The sequence below is a fragment of the Eumetopias jubatus genome, unplaced genomic scaffold (genome assembly GCF_037043125.1).
Source record: "Eumetopias jubatus isolate StellerSeaLion01/CBP00866 unplaced genomic scaffold, mEumJub1_p1.0 scaffold_3, whole genome shotgun sequence".
Lineage (NCBI taxonomy): Eukaryota > Metazoa > Chordata > Mammalia > Carnivora > Otariidae > Eumetopias > Eumetopias jubatus.
In genome coordinates, this window is record NW_028274809.1 from 168,755,953 (window position 1) to 168,777,962 (window position 22,010).

The 22,010-nt window shown below is 32.3% G+C and overlaps 2 pseudogenes; one reads left to right on the plus strand and one right to left on the minus strand.

The window, feature by feature from the left end:
* Positions 1-14,984: 14,984 nt before the first annotated feature.
* LOC114211523 (large ribosomal subunit protein mL42-like) lies at positions 14,985-18,116 on the minus strand (annotated as a pseudogene).
* A 3,075-nt stretch (positions 18,117-21,191) lies between these two features.
* LOC114211538 (fatty acid-binding protein 5 pseudogene) lies at positions 21,192-21,723 on the plus strand (annotated as a pseudogene).
* The last annotated feature ends 287 nt before the right edge of the window (positions 21,724-22,010 follow it).

The following is a 22,010-nucleotide window of genomic DNA, read 5'->3' on the forward strand; positions in this document are numbered from 1 at the left end:
GGCTTTTTGGGTTCATTGATTTTCTCTATTTGTTTTTTCAATTTCCCTGACTTTTGCTCTAATTTATTATTTATTTTCTTAAGTTTGCTTCAGATTTAAACTGTTCTTCTTTCTCTGGTTTCCTAAGGCAATAGCTTATGTTACTGATTTTAGAAATTTCTTCTTTTATAATATATGCACTTAATGTTATAAATTTTAATCTCAGCAATGCTGTCATAGACCCAGCAAATTTGACCAAGTTTATATTAACTTTTATTTAGTTCAAAATACTTTTATTCCTCTTGGCCTTTTTACTAACTTAAATTGGTCCTAAATAACCAATGTGTCATTTAGAAGTTTTTGTTTTTTTATAAAATTTTTGGATATTTGGAAATTTTCCAGTTATCCCTCTGATTTTTATTTCTAATTTAATTCCATTCTGATCTGAGAATATGCTGTGTATAATCGCTATTCCTTTTAAGTTAAGATGTATTTTATATCTTAGAATATGGTTTAACTTGGTGAATGTTCCACTTGGCCTTGAGAAGAATGTGTATTTTGCTGGTTGGTGGTTGTAGGATTCCTTATATGACAGTGGATCAGGTTCATTGACAATGCTGTTCAAGTCAACTATATCTTTACTGATTTTCTGCCGGTTTGATTTGTCGATTACTGAAAGAGGAACACTGAAGTCCTAACTATAATAGTAGGCTTATTTATTTCTTCTTCCAGTTTTATTAGTCTTTGACTCTAGCTTCTTAATGGTCTCTTATAAGGCACAAACATGTTTAGGATGGTTTTTTTTTTTAGAATAAATGTATTTATATTCATGCTATATCTCTTTTTGTCCCTGATAATTTTCCTTGTTCTGAAGTAAGCTTTGTGTGAAATATAACTACTCTAGCTTTTTTTTTTTTTTTGCTTAGGGGTTTTATGGTATTTTTTTTCTTCCATTCCTTTACTTCCTTTACTTTTATTCTACCTGTGTCCCTCTCCCTCTGCCCCTGTCACCACTTTGGTCTCTCTCTCTCTCTCTCTCTCTCTTTCTCAAATATATAAATAAAATCTTTAAACAAAATAATCATTTGAATTCAGGTATTTCCTTTTGATTTGTTTATATTGAGAATAAACATGCTACATCCCTGACAAATTATGAATACAGATAATATACATGTTTACATATTATATATGACATTTCTGAGGTAAATTTTACACAAACACAGACACACACACACACACACACAATCATTTACAACCAGAAGGAAGAAGGATTCTCTTTATAACTTTCAATCTTTGGTAAAACAAAATTGTCATGCTTTCACCCATAGTCATTTAAAAAATATATTCCTGGCTCTTAAAACCCAGATTTGGGTGCTTCAGCATTGATAAAATATTCCCTTCCTTCAATAAGCTAAAGTTAAAAAAAAAATAAACTAAACTGAAATTACTAGTTCACCTACAACTACTGAAAAGATTTAATTTAAATGTCATTGTGGTAAGTGTTATCACAATGCATTTTAAAGCAATGATTTTGGTAATATTTTTATTTCTATTTTCCTATACGGACTAGAATCCACATGTGTCTATCATATTTGCCACTGTATTCTTATCGATGTTGATGAATGAAAGTGATAAATTAATTGTTATAGGAATGAATCAGCATACAAAGTGAACCTTCCATGGGGCACCTGGCTGGCTCAGTCAGTAGAACATGTGACTTTTAATCTTGAGGTTGTGAGTTTGAGCCTCATGTTGGGTGTAGACATTACTTAAAAGTAAAATTAAACACACACATGTGCACACACACACACACACACACACACACAAAGAGAACCTTCCGTGATATTTTGTTCAAGGAAGACTGCATTAAGTATTATTTTTGTGTCAATATTGGCTTGAATTCCTTATAATAATTATTTATTATCTCCAACATGTCAGCAATTATTTATTTAGAAATAATGGTGATTGATACAGGCAAGGACTATGGAACCCATGAAGCATTCCAGTTTAAGGAAGCAGGAAAGGCTTTCAGAAATAAGGAAACAATTAGATATACATTTAAAAGCCGGAGGATTTCATTGATTGTGCGTAGTCAGATATGAATAGTGGTTTGGGAGTGGTCCAGGGGTATTGGAGGAATAAGGAAGGAAGGTGTTTGTGGCAGAAGGAAAAGATGCATAAATGCTTATATTAGAAAGAAACTTGGTACAGTCTAGGAACAGAAAAAAGGTCCATGTTGTATGTGGGAAAGTGGCACACTAATGGCCAAAATTGGGTATAAGCCACAGAGAGGTCATAATATCTGTTTCAGTAATAGATTCCCTCAGTCACACATTCATAATTTTGAAAATATATCTATAACAAATTATGCAATATTGTCTTAATTATATCAAGCACCAGGCTTGGAATAATTTCCATAATTTGCTTTAATTTTCTTTGCTGTGACAATCAATTTTTATGGATTTTTAAAATGCAGATGTTATTGAAGTTACCACTCAGTGCAGAAACAAAAGTTGCCACTAGCTAAATTTTGTATATTTGACTTGGGTATTTAGTTGATATAACATGTAGCTCAAATATTTGCTTCTTTATTAGAAACCCACATTACAGGTTGATACATATTCAATTTTTTATGCATGTAGGAGGTGAGCTGCATGTAGAATTTCATTGCTGAGCAAAATCTAGATTACCATAAATAATAAATAATAGACTACCTATCATCTATGCACTGTTACATTTGGTTTATATTAGAGTTAGGTTTTCTCTGAATATTCCATTGTAGTATTCTAATGACTATTTAGAAAACTGAACATAATATAATCATTTTGGTAAAATTTGATGATTATGCTACATATAAATATTAAAATTTAATTTGAAATTATAATTCATTTTTAGTACTTTTGGAGTTAATATATAAAAAGATAAAGTATTTATCCCTATTTATCCCTTGCTTTAATTCTTATTTTAAGAAGTTTCTTCATAAAATTAATAGTCCTAAAGAAAAATCCCTCTGTCATTTAAGCATGTTATTTTTTTATTATTGAGGAATAGTTGACATATAAAAAGCTGTGTGTATTTAATGTATTCAACCTAATGTGTTGGAACCATGTGAACCTATCACTACAATCTATGACATAATCCATCCCGTTCAACAATTTCCTCCTGCCCTCTCTTATTTATTATTGTTTGGGTCTGGGTCGGGTAAGAATATTTAACAGAGGGGCGCCTGGGTGGCTCAGTTGGTTAAGTGACTGCCTTCGACTCAGGTCATGATCCTGGAGTCCCGGGATCGAGTCCCACATTGGGCTCCCTGCTCAGCGGGGAGTCTGCTTCTCCCTCTGACCCTCTTCCCTCTCGTGCTCTCTATCTCTCATTCTCTCTCTCTAATAAATAAATAAGATCTTTAAAAAAAAAGAATATTTAACAGAGTATATACCCCCTTAGTATAAGTTTATGTATAAAATACAGTGCTGATAGCTACAGATACTCTATTGTACAGTAGATTTCTAGGATCCATTCATCTTGTACAGTTGAAACTGCATGCTTTGACTTACTACCTTACTACCTTACTTGCCCTCATCCCCAGTTTTTGGTAACCACCATTCTAATCTGTGCTCCATAAGTTTGACTATTTTAGATTCTTCATGTTAAGTAGCATCACACAGTATTTGTCCTATGTGTGTGATTTATTTTACTTAACATAATGTTCTCTAGTTAACCCGCATTCTCACAAATGGCAAGATTTACTTCTTTATCAAGACTTAATAATATTCCATTGTGTGTATGTACCACATTTTCTTCATCCAGTCACTTGTTTGTGTACATTTAGGTTGCTTCCATATCTTGATGATTGTGATTAATACTGCAGTGATCATGGGGGTACAGATATCTTTTGAAATCCTGAACTCAATTCCTTTGGCTATTATCCAGAGGTGGAGTTCCTGGATCATATGGTAGTTCTAGTATTAATTTTTTGAAGAACTCCCAATTTTTTTCCATAGTGGCTATACCAATTTAAATCTGCATCAACAGTGTCCAAGTGTTTCCTTTCTCTATAACCTCACCAACACTTTTTGTTTTGTTTTGTTTTGTTTTAAAGATTTTATTTATTTATTCATGAGAGACAGAGAGAGAGAGAGAGAGGCAGAGGGAGAAGCAGGCTCCCAAGGAGCAGGGAGCCTGATGCGGGACTCGATCCCAGGACCCTGGGATCATGACCTGAGCTGAAGGCAGACACTTAACCATCTGAGCCACCCAGGCGCCCTGTTTTGTTTTGTTTTTAATAACCACCTTAACAGGTGTGAAGTGATATCTCATGGTGGCTTTTAATTGCATTTCCCTAATGACTAATGATACTGAGTATTATTTCATATTCCTATTGATGGTTTGTATGTGTTCTATGGAGAAATATCTATTCAGTTCCTTTGCCCATTTTTAATTGGATTATTTGTTTCTCTTTTGTTTTTTTCCCTTGAGCTGTGGAATTTCCTTATGTATTTTGGATATTAACCCTCTATCAGATATATGGTTTGCAGATACTTGTTTCTATGCTGTAGTTTCCTTTTTGTTGTTGTAGATTGTTTCCTTTGCTATACAGAAGCTTTTTAGTTTGATGTAAACTTACTTGTCAATGTGATATACTACATTAACAGAATAAAGGACAAATATCACATGGTGATTTCAATAGATACAGAAAATGAATTTGACAAAATTCAACACCCTTTTATGTTAAAAACTCTTAAGAAATTAAGGTAAGAAACTTACCTCAACACATTAAACACTGTGTATAAAAAGCTCACAGCTAACATCATACTCGATGGTATAAAACTGAGTTTTTTCTGTGAGTTTCAGAACAAGGCAAAGATGACTATTCTCACCACTTCTATTCAACATAGTACTGGAAGTCCTAGACAAAATAATTAGGTAAGAAAAAGAAATAAAAGGCATGCAAATTGGAAAGGAAGAAGTGAAATTATCTCTGTTCAAAGATGAACATGATTGTTTATGTAGAAAATCCTAAAGACTACACACACACACACACACACACACACACACACACACACGACTTTTAGAACTAGTCGTCAAAATGAGTAAAGTTGCAGGATGCAAAATCAATACACAAAATTCAGTTGCATTTCTTATACAGTAACAACAAATTCTCCAAGAGGGAAATCAAGAAAATAGTCCTATTTACATCAGCTTCTTCGAAAAGAATAAAATACTTCTGAAGAGCTTAACCGAAAAGTTGTAAGATTTATATACTGAAAACTACAAATCATGGATAACAGAAATCAAAGAGGACACAAATAAATGGAAAGACATCATGTGTTCATGGATTGGAAGGATTAATATTGTTAAAATGTCCATAAACCCACACATATACAGAGATCTAGTCTTCAACAAAGATGCCAATAATGCTTGATGGTGAAAGGATAATTAATCTCTTCAAAAAATGGATATCCACCTGCAAAAGAATGAAACTGGGCTGTTATTTTAAACCATACACAAAATCAATTCATATGGTTTAAAGGCATAAGTTTAAGAACTGAAAACATAAAAATCCTAAAAGAAAATATTAGGAAAGTCTTTGTGATACTGGCATTGACAATAACTTATTGGATATGACATTAAAAACACGGGAAAAAAAAGCAAAAACAAGTATAATATTATAAAACCAAAAAAACAATGCAATTATATCTTAATACTCTTCTGTGAGAGGAAATGATAGGAACAAAATATAGTCCTAAAAGTTTATTTATATTATCTTATTTTAAAATGATTTCCTATCAGCTACTATTAATATACCTAAGTGCAAAAGAACTAGAAATCTTATTCTAAATCTTTACAATATTTTTATGTTAATAAATTCACGAAGAAAATGAGAATATAACAATGTCTACAATACAAAAAAGTGGAAAATAGAAATAAAGGTAATGTGATACAGTGAAAAGAAGCAAAAATATTGTTCTAACAGAACAATTTCCAAGTGTACATCCATTATTTCAAACACTATGCTCTAGGGGATACTTCCAGATCTGTCTCACTTACATATCATTAAAAAATTTACCTTCTCATATATATTAAGATTCTTTCAGTTTTTGTAACAGCAGACCCAATTATACTGATTAAAGCAAACAAAAAATAAGGGAGTTTAGTTTTCATGATTAAGAAGTCCAGTTAGTACTCAAGTTAGGTAAGGCAGTCTGCTGGCTAAAATAAATCACCAAGAATCTGCCTTAGAATGGAATCTCAGTTTCCCAGTTGATAAAAGAAAAGAACAACAGAATCTGCCTTATGCAATCATGGTGAGGTCTAAATGAGGTTTAAGGAAGTTAGTTGTTTAGGAGATTATCAGGAACATAAAAGTTCTGTGTACTTATTAATTTAGTAGTGAATGCAATATATGACTTTGTACTTTTCATTTATCTAAATACATTTGTAGATCAATGTCATTTGCTATAACATCCAAAACATTAAATACTTTAGAATAAATTTAATGAACAAGGCATCCACAGTAAGAACTGTAGCACATTGTTGATTGAAATATTAAAGACCCAGTTAAACAAAGAGATACATCATATTCATGAATTTGAAATCAAAATATTGAATGATAATGTTCCTCAAATTTATTTATAAATTTAACTTAATCAAAAATCCATCAGACATTTTTTATAGCAATTAGCAAACTGAGTATGACATTTCTGATCAAAATTTTTGCTAAGTAGAAGAAAGCTGAAGGTTGTACACTGATTTCCAGACATATTCGAAATCTAAGCTAATCAAATCAGTGTGGCATTTGCATGAGGTAGCAACATGGAACAGCAGAGGGACTACATAAATTGACCCATATATATGATAAATTGATTTTTGTAAAACATGACCTGCAAATCTATGGGAAAGAATAGTCTTAAGAAAAAAATATATTAAAAAATATTGTGACCCCTAGCTTATACTACACATGAAAAAAATTATATCAACATGGATCATAGGACTAATATAAAAGCAGAAGCTACAACATTTCTGGAAGAAAAGAAAAGAGAAAATATTTGTTACCTTGGGGTGAGCTGAAGTTTTTTAGATAGGACACAAAAAAGTACCCACCGTAAAAGAAATGATTTATCTATTTAATTGACATTACAGCATTCTGCTCTTCAAAAGTCTTTCTTAAGAAATAGAGATGAATCACAGGGTGGAAAAAAACATGTATACTATAAATGTCTCACAAATTTTTAATATCCAGACTACATTAAGAATGTAAAACTCACAAGAATACAACACAATTAAAAAAGAAACATGTCACAAAAAGAAGGAAAACAAGTGGACAATAAGTTTATGGAAAGATCCTCAGGATTTTTAGTCATCAAAGTCATGTAAAATAAAATTATAATTGCATACCACATTACATCCATCATTAGAAGGACTAAAATTTTAAAAATTGTTGATACAATTTACCAAAAATCTTGAGCAACTGGAACTCTCACACATTTTTTGTGGACATATAAATTCACACAACCACTTATGAAAATAGATTGCCATTTTGTTACAAAATTAAATGTACTTAACATACAACCCAGCAAACCAATTCTGGTATTTTACCCAATCTATGTCAAGGTATATGTAAATGTTCATAGTGGCTTTATTCATAACATCCAGAAACTGGAAACAATAGTCAGTATACATTTGAATAAACATATTTGATATAATCATATAGTGAAATAGTACTTAACAATAAATTGAATGAAATATTTCCACTTTCCAAAACACAGATGAATATGAAAAAAAATTTGGTCAGTGGAAGAAGTCAGACACAAAAGAGTATATACTGTATTATGCAATTCATGTGAAGTTCTGGAACAGACAAACATATTCTATGGAGATAAAATTCATTTAACAGTTGCCCAGAGAGTGGGGGGCGGGTGAGAGAATTTATGAATAAAGGAGGTCCGGGGAATTTTCTGAGATTATGAATATATACTGCATCATAAATGTGGTGTTGGTTATATGTGGTATATTTTGTCAAAAATCAATGAACTATTTATTAAAAGTTTTATCATATGAAATTTATAGCTCAAAAAAGATGACTAAAATATTATGGTCTAAGGAGAAAAGTTAATTGAAAGTGTCAATTTCATATTTGCTAACCACAAAATACAACTTGAAAGAAGCTGGCTGGCATTTTTATAAAAAAGAAAAAAATATTTATAAAAGAAAAACTTACAAAAAATACCCTTCAGAAAAATAGCAACACTCATTAAAGACAAATATGGCTAAGAAATTGATTAATATACGTGCATGTGTTCCAAGAATAATTATTTTGTTTACCTGTTAATATTCAGGTACTCAATATAAAAAGGTTTGTTGTTGATGTTTTTCTTTAATAATGTATATATTTGTTTATGCAAAAAGGATGATTTATATGTCCATCAATATAATCAAACTGTTTTAATCTAATGTAATTTTAATTACTTTAGCATTTTTGTCACTCTAAAAGTTCCCAGACTTCTACTGTAAATAAAGCTGTCATTCTCCCTCTGAGTAGATCACATTAAATCATCCTCATAATTTACTATGTCTTTCATTTTCTGCAAACCTGCCCTCTCTTCAAAATCCTGTTGGTAGGTATGTGACATCATAATCCTCATATTTATAGTCAGATGCTTGAACAACCTCAAAGGTTCTATTTCTCTTAATATTTTGAATAAATACTAATAAATCTCCAAAAAAAATCCATGTATTTTGTTTCTTTATATTACATATACTACTTGTATAGCAAAGGTCCACATCATTTGTACTTTGGATAATTTAAATTTGGTCTTTATAAGTCTACCCGGCCTTAGCCACACATTATCATAGTTTGTAAACTTTTATTTGTTCCTCATCACTTTAAGAATGATATCTAATCTCACTTCCAAGACATAAAATCTTTTATTAGAGAAAAGCTATATTATAATTATTTAGAGGTTTGACAATATTGCAGACATTCTGGAACACTGAGCTTCTTAGAAGCTATGTGATTTTAAGAAAGCTTTTTAACTACTTGTTTGATTTAAGAACGTGAAAACCATTGCTAAGAATAGTTTTGGTAGAATTGTTGGGATGAAAACCTTGGGAGTCTATAGGCTCATTTAATATGTACATGTTCCCAATATCTTACACTCTGGATATCACTGGAAATGCAACATGAATAAACAAAGGATAAAATACAAGTTGAATAAGGAGTCCATTAAAAGTAAAAACCGGGACAGCTGAGTGGCTCAGTTGGTTAAGCATCTGACTCTTGATCTCAGCTCAGGTTTTAATCTTGAGTCATGAGTTCAAGCCCCATGTTGGGCTCCATGCTGTGCGTGGAACCTACTTTAAAAAAAAAAGTAAAAACAAAAATAGTGACTTTGTTTCAAAGATGTACTAGTATCAAGCCTTTATATAGAAAGATCACATAGTATCTTTGGTATATTTGTATTCATATTCACTGTGATGCCCTCATCAATGCATAGTATATATTATTTAAGTTTTTTAAGGAAAAAAACTATGAAAACTGATGCTGTACTTGCAAATTTCAATTAAAAATGAATATTCTTTACATTTAATGTCTAAATTAAATTATATTTCCATTTACAAGCCTTCCAATAAGTCTAATAGAAACAAAAGATTTCTGTTTTCTTATTATAGGAAACATAGCATAGAAATGAAATTATCAGTTAAGCACTAAATATACAGTCCAGACTAACTAACATTAAGTTAATGATTGAAAGCCAGTGATTTTCTTTTTAGTTTATTTTCCCTATTAGCAATATTTATATTTACTCCTGGAATATAGGGTTTTTGAGAACTTAAAATATTCCTTTAAAGTGCAGCACTATAGTTAGTCCAAGTGACTATTTGAGATTTTTTTTATATATAATTATATTATCAAGCTATTGTAAATAATATTTCCTATTTGGTATCCACGGTAACCCTAGGATCTGGAAAGATCTATATTCATTTAATGGAAAACAAGCATATTGCCAGACTCTTGGAGCTATACATGTGTTATTTTAATAGGACTTTAATAGCATATTTATCTTCTTTAAAATAAAGAATTTATGTTCAAGATAGAGACAGAAAATCTTACTAGCTGTTATTTTCCAACTCTTTATATTTCCAGTGAGAAACTGCTGCTGAATTCAGTACCTTGAAAAATGAGTATTTCTGAACATATAAATGCACCAAAAGCAAAGAAAACCAAACAAAACCCCAGCAATTTGACATAGAGACCATTAGATGTTATCTTCTTAAGTACAATAATATGAGAAAAATAGTTTTCAGAATTAAGTATTGCTTGATAGCAGACATGATTTCAAGCAGTAAGTACATTGGAGTGGAAAACAAGACCAAAGACTTTACGGCTGTAATTACGGTTTTGCAACTTATTTTCCATGTGATATTTGTTCGAGACTTTGGTAGGGCCATATCCAGTTTATGTAGCATTCAAGTAGACCAAAGATCTTAGATGAGATGATAGGACTGCAAACCACATAAAAATAAGACTGTAATTCTAATTATCTGTATATACTTTAATGAGAGAAACATTTTCAGGAAAATTAGAATTCTTCAGTGACTGCTCAATATAAATACACATTTTAATTCCATTCTACCTTTCTTATCTCTTAATACATTTTCTCAATTTATTGGTAAATAAAATAGAGGCATACAATCAGTGAAGAATTTTCTCATCATTCCTAAGTTTAATAAAATTGTAAGTAGGAATTAAAACATTTTAAAAAGAACACTTAAGAAAGCCACACTGAGGCAGTAAGTTGGTAATTGGTTATTAACCAATGCCTGCCTGATGGGAGAAGACCTTGGCATTTATAAGGCTTAAAATAATAGTAAATGAGCAATTACTAAGGATTTACTATATGATAAGCCCCTTGTTGGGTAGGTAGATAGGAATTGCACTGCATTATCTGGTCATTCCTTAAAATTCTATGAACCAGGCACTATTTTATACTCATTTTATGAAAGCATAGAGAAGTTGTTTAAATTGTCTATTATTACCATAGCTAATACATTATAAGAATTAAGCTATCCAGCTAGATGTACTACAAGATACATGTATTAATAAGAGGGAGGATTTACATGTATTATTACATTGGTAGGGTATTTTAATTTTTTAATCCATTGGAACTAAGAGGGAAAGAAGAGTCCAATGGACATGTACATTTCCCCCACAAATAATTGTTCAACATAGAATCAGTTCTAATAGGAAAATGGGATTATTTTGGTTTTGCTATTTTCTGAATATGAATTATTAAAATGTAGCCTTAAAAAGTTTTCTGTAATATTATTTTGAGTACTTTTAATAAAGGAGGACAAAAATTTGTTTAGCTCAACAGTGTTCCAAAAAGTGTTACCAAACAAAATAAGCTTTATTAGCTTCATGCTAAAACTTGTGGCCCAAGGCGCCCACAGATCTAAAATGAAATTACTGACAGAACTTGATGTTGAGTTAAATTAGGATATCATCAGTTCCCTGAATAGGTATTTTGTGTTTTCTATCTTTGTCTCTCTCTCTTTCTTGCTTTCTTTCTCTCTTCCTGGAACACACACTATTAATATGTATTCTAGCTTTTACTATTTTGTCTGTCATTCTACAGATTACAGCATGCATTCTTGCTTGTCAAGGTTTAATGTCACTTGATATTGTACATGCTTCATAAAAAATGAAAGAAATTAGAATACATTAACTTTATTCATCCCTCCTGATTTATGTTATTTTGACCTATATTTAATTCTACTGTATTGTGATTTACACAGTAATTTCCAATTAGATTTACTTTTTTCAATGTTTTCATTCCTCTCAGAATCTCCAAGTTTCCCTTTATATGACTTTCTGTCTGAAAAATCACCTCAATAAAAATCAGACCTGCTAGGCAAATTCTCTTCTATCTTATTTATTTGACAATGTCTTTATTTTGTCTTATTTTGAATGATATTTTTACTTAACAGAGAAAGTAAAGTTGGAATTATTTCATGTAGGATTATGAATATACTATTTTATTGATTTCTAGCAACCATTGGTTTTTGGAGAACTTTGAGAGTAAGTAATTTATATTATTTTGCAGGATTCCTTAAGATTTTGTCATCTTTGCTTTCTAGCAATTTCATTATGATGCATCTGATTAGGTGTTTTATTTTGAATTTTGTTGCTCGGTGTTTGTAAGACTCTTTGAATTTGTGGATGTATATCTTCATCAGTTCGGAAATATTATTAGTCATTATCTCTTCAGATATTTTGCCTCATCCTCACCTTTCTTTCTGGTACTTTAAATGCTAATTATAGTACTATGGCTCTTCAAGGAACTTATTTCATAAAGTATACCTTATAATTTACTTGTGCTGCCTTATGATTCTGAACAAAATAATAATATAAAAAAGTCCTATTCACGATTTGTTCATGTTTAAATCATTTTTAAAGTTACCATTTTCCACAAATATATTTTAGAAAAAAAATCCCCCCCTGCAGTTACTCTTCTACGAAGCTAAAGTAACAAGGAAATGATGAAAAGAGAATAATAAAAATACAAATATGGTCATTGAAACAGTAGATATTTTTTACAGTGGAAATAATTCAGAAAATAAAATAGACATGTATTTTGCAGAGAAAAAGGTAAACATATGCCTATTTCCTATTAAGCTCTATTTTATTTCATTTTTCATGAAACTAACAATCTGAAAACGATCAAGGATTTATTTACATTTGTATTTTTAAAGGAGAAATTTTTGCAGATTCAATACACTTGCTTAAGCACCTATCCTGCAGAAGCACTGTGCCAGGTGTTAACCATAATTTTTATATCTTTCACATTTCATTTCACTTGCTTTCATAAGTCTCAAGGAAAACACAGGAAGTCAACTTTAAAAGGTTTCTTGGGTTCCTTATGCTATCAATGTAAATTATAACAGCAAGTGTCAAGCCAGTTTCTACCCTCCTGTTAAAAGAGATAGCCACTCTTGCATATATCTGTCCTCATAGCAAAGTCTCTCAGTCTCTCTCTCTCTTTCTGCATGAATCAGGAGAGTTTGTTACTTATAGGTGTTTTTATCTACTTTTTCTTTTAGTTATATGATCAATGAAAGTCTGCTCATAAGAAGAGGAAGTAACAACTTCCTTAATATCCTTCAATATGTCTCTATAATTCTCTCCTATTCTCTCTCTAGTTGTTTAATTCAGAATCAATTTGTTATTTTTAAATTTTTTTGTTTTTGGGAAAACTGAAACAATGATTGCATTACTACCAATTTCCTTATTATTCTCTGTAAAGAAACTACTTGGGATATGTGCCCATTATATGATATCTTGAATAGACATTTCTCTAAAGAAGACGTACAACTGGTAAATAGGTACATGAAAAGATGCTCAACATTACTAATAATCAAGGAAATGAAAATCAAAACCACCCTGAGCTATCCCCTCACACCTGTTAGAAAAAATATTATACAAAAAAGGCCACAAACCCCCCCAAAACCAACAACCCCAAAACAAGTATTGGCAGGGATGTGAAGCAACTGGAACCCTCAGGCACTGCTGGTGGCAATGTAAATGGGCACAGCCACATGGAAAACAGTATGAAAATTCCCCAAAAATTTAGAAAGGAAACTACCATATGATCCAGCAATTCTGTATCTAGGTATTTATGCAAAGGAACTGAAATCAGATTCTCAAAAGTTATCTGCATCCCCATGTTTATTGCAGTATTATTCACAAAAGCCAAGACATGGAAACAACCTAAGTGCCCATCAGCAGATGAATGCATAAAGAAGATATGAAATATATTTTATTTCAAAAATATTATTTAGCCATAAAAAAGGAGGAAATCCTGCCACTTGCAACAACATGGATGAACCTTGGGAATATTATGCTAAGTGAAACAAATCAGATGGGAAAAGGCAAATACCATTTGATCTCATTTATATGTGGAATCTCAAAAATACCAAACTCATAGAAATGGAATTGGTGGTTGCTATAGGTGGGGAGTAGGGGGGGCTGTGAAGGTTGTCAAAAGGCACAAACTTCCAGTTATAAGTAAGTTCTTAGATACAATATACAGCAGGGTGACTATAATTAACACTACTGTATTGTATATTTGAAAGTTACTAAAAGAGTAAATTTTAAAAGTCAAATCACAAGAAAATTTAAATGAAGTGATAGATGTAAACTAAAAATGTGATCATTTTGCAGTATATACATATATCAAATTATATGTTGTACACCTTAAACTAACACATATAACTAATGTTATCACTTAATTTTATCTCAGCCAAACTGAAAAGAAAGAAAATGTGGTATGTACATGCAGCAAAATATTATTCAGCCTTAAAAAAGAGAGAGAGAGATCTTGCCCTATGCAATGGCATTATTAACATAGAAGACATTATACTAAGTGAAATAAGCCAGTCAAATATCATGTGATTTCACTTACGTGAGGCATCTAAAATAGTAAAGCTCATAGAAACAGAGAATATAATGGTGGTTACCAGGGGGACGGGGAGTTGCTAAAGTTTGAGTTATGCAAGATGAACAAGTTCTAGAGATCTGCTGTTCAACATTGTGCTTGTAGTTAATACTGTATTGTGCACTGAAAGATTTGTTAAGAAAGGGTAGATCTCATGTTAAATGTTCTTACCACAATAAAAAGTGTAACATTTATTAAGATATATTTTAATGATTTGTATTTTTCCATGTTACCCTATTGGATAATTGCCTTATGTGCAAGATACATTACCAGATGTAAATTAACATTTTTTAAAATTTTTGGTAAAATGCTAGCTTTTTGGGAAAATAGAATAAAGATGGGTAGTTCTTTTCTTACGAAAAGGCATTTTATTATTATTGTACTATATAACATATTAGTGAATATACTCTGCATTTTCTCAAATGGCCAGTGAGACACAAGATAGCATCTTTTTGATTCCTGAAAACCTCAATATTATCTACCTTTTGGAGAATCCAGTTTCTTATGATGTCAATGAAACTGTCCAGAGGGATACCAGTGGTGCTTAGTAGTAAGGTACATTTTGCTAAGTTATTCTATCATGGGTCCTTGCTCAATGTGTTCTTTTTTTTTTTTTCCTTTTAATCTGGTTTGCAGCACTTGATCATGTGTTTCTTCGTTATTATGCACAGGATCTGGCCAAGGAATAGGTTTTGTATGTTCATATGGAACATCCACAGAAGGATGGTAGCATACTATCCTCCTGCCATCAGATATTAAAGCAAGCTCTACTTTGCAATTATAGTCATCTGGAAGAGAAGAATATGTAGATTTATGACAAAGACAATATAAAGCTCCATTTTGAATTTGAAATAAATATTTCCAAATAGTTCTGTTTGATATTGCCCATTTTACTGCTGCTAATGCTATAGTGACTCAAAATGTTTATCAGGTGGTGTGAAAGAAGATGATTCAAAGAGTGGTGGAGGGGGTGAGGTTGTCAAAAGGCACAAACTTTTAAAATTTGTGTCTAGGCATATCTATTTTCATCCCTTGACAGACACTCAATGAGAGCCCGCCATCTTACTTCAATCAAGATGGGTAATTATTGATGATCAATAATATGTTTTGGGCAACACTAAAGAAGCAAAACACTTCACTTAACTAAGTCAAAGCTAAGGTAAGGCATAATTTTTATTAGTGTTTAGAATTTTGAAAAGAGAATGTAATTATTAAGAATTTATGCAAATGACTTGTATCTGGAATATTTGTGAAAATATGGAAGAAAAGTTTTTTGGGACATTAAGCATTGTCAATAGTTATAGCTGTTATTTTTAATAGCTTAAGCATAATGGGACTTGTACTAATCAAAATATTTCATCTTGTATTTCGTATATTCCATTCAGAATTCTTTTGAAAGGATCCATGGAAACATTTCTCTGACCATTTAATGTGTATTTTTTCTAATAATTTATGAAATAAAATAAAAGAATTTCCATATATTAATATGGTAATTTGAACAGCTTTGGTAACTGAAAAAGTAATTCAGGAAATAGAAACTGCAAAAGATAATATTGAATCAGAGAACCGAAATAATTTTCTTCCTTATTTCTACTCTATTTTTTCATAATCAACATAATTGTATAATACAATATAAATATTTGATCAACCTCATTTCTCCAGATGCCTAAGAGTTTTCTCTATTCTAAGTAATAGTGTTTAAGCCCTATCTATAATCTTGGACTGTCTTCTAGCCCCAGTCAAGGTTTCAGATATTCTCTTCTTGAGAATAAGCCCAACCAAAATCTTGACTAAAAACTCTGATACACACTGCTAGAATTACTCAGATAAACAGTTCCTCAGTTGCTAACCCAGGGGCGGGGAAATAACCCTAAACTCTGTTGTTTCAAGTTGGTAAGTTGGGAGATAGTTTGTTATACAGCAATAGATAACTAAGGTACTCTAAACTAGGATATGCTTTTGGAATGTTATTTTCCAGCCACTGATGGCTATTAAAGCTAATTCTAGTATAGTATAAATCTTTAATTATATAGCACATTTAAAGTTTTGCTTTTATCCAATGCAGATTAAACTTTGGCTCAAGAAATTTAAAATTCCTCCTTATTCCATCTTCTGACACTAGTTCTTCTGGACACACATCATTTTGATTGTAAGGCTTGTGAGGATGCAGCTTCCTTCTCATTTGTGGTTACTGCTTTCCTAGCTGATATCGACTAGCTGCACATATTTTCTGAGTAATAATCATCCCAGTGCTGTCCTTTTCATGGGGTGCATATATGGGTTCATCGTGGGTACCTGCAAAACTCTCCCGCTGCCCAATTTGCTGTTGGGGAAGACCCAGCCTCTTCTACCTCTCCAGCTTTCCAACCTCAGCTTCCACCACCAGTGGTCCCTATTCCTGGCCTCTTTTTGCTACAAATTCTCACCTGTTGAGAAGATTCTTTATTGGGGATATTATAATACTACTCAACTATATCTCCTTTCCACAGTGTTCATTTGATCTACCACAAAATCATATACTTTCGCTCACAATATGTGATATGAGTGGTGGCAACACCAGGGTCAACTTTTCTTCGTGATCTTCCCTCTCTCAGCAATTTCATTTTTTCCTTCTCTGAAATGAACAAGAGCAGCTTTAATGTCCTTTACCCACACTGACATAAAATGGGAAAATAAATGTTTGCTTATGGTTCTTATGGGCACCCTTATTTTTCCCAAATAATTTTCCTGGAAGATCCCTTCTACTTGTTGTCAGGAAGACAACAATGAAATATTCTCCTTATGGCTGTATTGGGGAAGAGAGTAACGTTTCAAGGAAACATAGTACCCCTAAAATGTTGATGACAGTGCCTCCTTCCCCTTCTGAAATGAGCGGGGGCTTAATCCTCCATGTCCTCACCAATACTTACTATTTTGCTTTAAAAAAAGTATACCATCCTAGGGTGTGTGAAGTAGTATCTCATTGTGGTTTTGAATTCCATTTACTTAATGACTAATAAGATTCAGCATTTTTCCATGTACTTCATCGGCTTTGTATACTTTCTTCAAAGAAGTATCTATTCAACACCTTTGCACATTTTTAAATTGGGTTGTTCAGCTTTTTTGTTGTTGAGTTTCAAGAGTTTGTTATACATTCTGGATACTACACTTTTCTCAGATATATGATTTGCAATATTTTCTTTCATTCTATAGGTTATCTTCTTACTTTCTTAGCTAATGTCCTTGATGCACGAGTCTTTCATTTTATGAATCCCGCTTTTTCTATTTTTCTTTTGTTGCCTGTGTTTTGGATATCACATATAAAAATTTCATTGCCAAGTACAAGGTTCATTAAGATTTACTCCTGTGTTTTCTCTAAGAAATTTAGAACTTCTGGTATAATTTTGAATAGCAGTGGTGAAATAGCCTTCTATCTTTTTTTTCTAACCTTTGTAAGAAATCTTTCAGTCTTTACCCATTGAATATGATGTTAGCTGTGGGTTTTTCATTAAATAATGTCATCATCATTATCTTGACCGTAAAGTTGCATAATTTATGGACTTAATCTGTAGCTATGGTAAAGAAGCAGGGACTAGGCTGGGGACTACGCTTAGCAGTGGGTTTGGTCTCAGGAATGTCAATCACAATGTGTGACAAACTCATGTTCAGTATGGATAACTGGAATACACTAAGGGATTCTATGTAATGATCCTGAAGATAAAGAGTGAAAGAATAGATGTATCTAAAGAGTACTGATGTTCATGGATTTTGGCCATTGCCTTTGCAACATGGCTTTTTAAATTAATGGCCATGTCATAGACCCCTCAATAAATACAATCTATCCCTTATTTGTGAATTCCATATTTGTGTATTTGCCTACTCACTATGATATTTATTTGTAACCCCCAAATCAATATTCATTGTGCTTTGACAGTCATTTGCAGACATACACAGAACATGAACAATTTGTATCACTTGATGTAGATGTTCCCAGCTGAGGTCAAACAAGGCTAAGCTCTGCCTTTTTCTTTCAGCTCTCACAGAGGTGACCAAAAAATGGGGTTGATATGGAGCAGTTGAGTGTAATGCAAGAAGCTTTGGCTCTGTGGACAGTTGGATGGAGTTTGAAAAACAATTCTGGCACCTCTTAGCAGGGTGGTCTCAAGCAAGTCACTTACTTCTGAATCTCATTTTTCTTTTCTTAAAAAAAAATGGACTTTGTGAGGATGCATTGTTTTATGAGTTAAGATTATAATGTTTGAAATATGCATATATGTATACATATGTACATATTTCCCAGAAGCAATAGTTCAATATTCACTAATGCACTGTTCATGGTGATTTTATAGAACTATGCTACCACACATAATAAAAATCAGTTGTCTTTGTTTAATGCATACTCAGTAAATGAATGGCTACTATACATTAGGTTGGTACCCCTTTCAAAAGGGTTCTGATACTTGGGGCACCTGGGTCACTCAGTCAGTTAGGCATCTGACTCTTGATCTCAGCTCAGGTGTTGATCTCAGGGTCATGAGTTCAAGCCCTGCTAGGCGTAGAGCCTACTTAAAAAAAAAAAAAAAGTTCTGAAACTCAGTAAAATTTGAAGAAACAGTAACATTATTGGATTAAGATGGTATATTTAGGGTAGAAAACAAATTACATGTGAACACGAGAAAATTAGAGAAAATCAAATATAAATCCTAGCTTTGGGGAATAATGGATATATACATTACCTAGATTATAGTGTTAATTGTATAGTTTTATACATATGTCAAAACATAAGCTTACACATTTTAAATTTATAGTTCAATAGGACTGTTGATAATAAAGCAATCACAAAGCAAAGAAAAAAGTAGAAGAAAAAGTGGCAAGATTGAGAACGCATTGAAAGCAAGATGGAAATAATTTCAAGTAACTGGTTGACAACAGAATTCAAAACCAAGACTGTTTATAATGATGAATTATACTACTTTGTTCTCATGTTTACATAAAGACCTTCTACTTCACCTCCCAGAATGGAACAATACCCTAGTAATAATTTTTGACAACACTCACCAGTGTGCTCACTCGTGGACTTTTCACAGAAGTAGAGGGACAGATCTGATTGATAAAAATGATGAGAATATGATAGCAATTCTACAATGAGTATGCTCTTTTAAAAGACAATAGCGCAATGCTCTTCTTCTTAACCATCAGTGAGTTATCTTACCTGCTTGATCATTAATGGTGCTTGTTGATGATGACGAAAATAAAGTGGTTTTCCTATTTATTTTCTGCCATCACGTAGTGAGGTAACTTCAACAGGCTCTCCTCTTCCTTTTCCATTTCTATTTCCAAACTTTTCAAATGTGCATGACTAGGAAGTAAATGTCATTATGATTTCAACCCTAGGTTTGGTAAAAACATAGAAGGCTATCCTGTTTGCCCCAATTTAGAATTCATTAAGGGTAAAGATAGGAAAAATTGGACAACAAACATCACACTGAACCGCCATGAACTGTGAATGGACAATGTTTCCTGGACTGTAAATTGTAAATGGCAACTGGGATAACTGGAAAACAGAGTTAGATCACTCAAACCAAAATAATGCCTTGATTTGTTTTGCTTTTTTTAAACACAGAATTTACTTTTTAATGACCCAATGTGGTCTGTTTTCCTATTTATCCTTCTCTTCTGTCCTTGCTGACATAGCTCCAGTTTTGTTTAAAATTTCATCATTAATGGCCATGTGTTCAGGGAATGACACCTCTATAGCTTAAAGGATACAAAATAAATTTTTTCAGGTCAACAGTGATTATCTTATTCCCTTGCTATTTTTTTGTTTGTTCCAGGAGAAGTGGCCCAATTCTGGTTAATGAGAACTGAAAGAAAGTCTTCGGGAAGTCACTAAGAAATTTCTTATTTCCTTGCTAATAAAAAGTGCTACACACTAGAAATATTTCTCTTCTCTCTTTTTTGGGGGGATATTTTCATATTTTTACTGTTTATGCCCAGAATAGACATGCCAAAATACTAAAGACATAATCTATCAACATGCTGAGAATCACACAGCAAAATAATGAAGAAATGAGTTGCAGAGATGTTGCTTCTCTTAATTATCCCACCTTGAACTGACCCTATTTCCATACAACTTGTTATTTGAGATAATGACCATTTTTTGGGGGGTAACCTACTTTTTAGTTGGTTTTAGGTGATTTTTAATCTTTACAGTGATAATTGATATAACTGTGGATGACTGAATGATTCTACTAACGTGGTGAATCATCTGTCTACCTGAAAAGCATTTGATTTGTATCCAGGCATATATGCCTATCGACAAGAAATAAAAAAGGGAAATAACTGCAAATGAGTAATGTGAAATTGAATTAGCCTGCAAAACATGCAGACTATGCAAAAAGTGGAGAAATAGAACATTTACCTAAAGTTTTGAAACTTCTTCAATGATAGATGATCTATAAGATATTATCAGCTTTTGGATAACAATTCATAAGCTAGTATCTTGAGGGATTATCCAAACCTAAAAAGTGGAATATGGAAAACAATATTTTGAGCTCCCTTTTTGGAAAGACTTTAACTTGAAGAATTACGTGAATTATTGAAGGAAAACAGGATCTGATGATGTAATTGTTGTAGATACTGAGTAGTCATATTTTCTAAATCAAATTCAAAATATGTTCATTAGTTTATTCATTTAAAATATATGTGGTATAAGCCACGCTCCCGACGTCCCACTCTGCTCTTCTGGCTAGGCCCGCCGGCCCACGCCCACCATGGCCACCATTCAGCAGCTGGTAGGAAGATGGCGCTTAGTGGAAAGCAAAGGCTTTGACGGAATACATGAAGGAAGTAGGAGTGGGAATGGTTCTGCGAAAAGTGTGTGCAATGGCCAAACCAGATTGTATCATCTCTTCTGACGGCAAAAACCTCACCATAAATACTGAGAGCGCTTTGAAAACAACAGTTTTCATGTGACCTGGGAGAGAAGTTTGAAGAAACTACAGCTGATGGCAGAAAAACTGAGATTGTCTGCAACTTCACAGATAGTGCGTTGGTTCAACATCAGGAATGGGATGGGAAGGAAAGCACAATCACAAGAAAATTGGAAAATGGGAAATTAGTGGTGGAATGCATCATGAATAATGTCACCTGTACTTGAGTCTATGAAAAAGTAGAGTAAAAATTCCATCATCATTGTGGACAGGAATTAGCTGTGAGGATGAACAAGCTCAGTTCAATGAGCAAATCTCCATTCTACTTTTTTTTTTCATTACTGTGTTATCTTTATCACAAACATTTTACATGCATCTCTTTCAAAGTGTTGATTTAATTAATAAATTATTTGTTTGTGCTAAAAACCCCTGTGGGTTTTTCATAAAATTAATGGTTAGTAAATAACCTTTGGTTATTAAATTTGTTAGTAAATAAATTTTGGTTAGTAAATAAATTTGTGCTAAAAAAATAAAATAAAATAAAATGTATGTGGTGTATCCTCAGTGTCTAATTCAACTTCTTTGCAGGGGCATTAAAAAATAACACAATAAGAAAACAAATTTG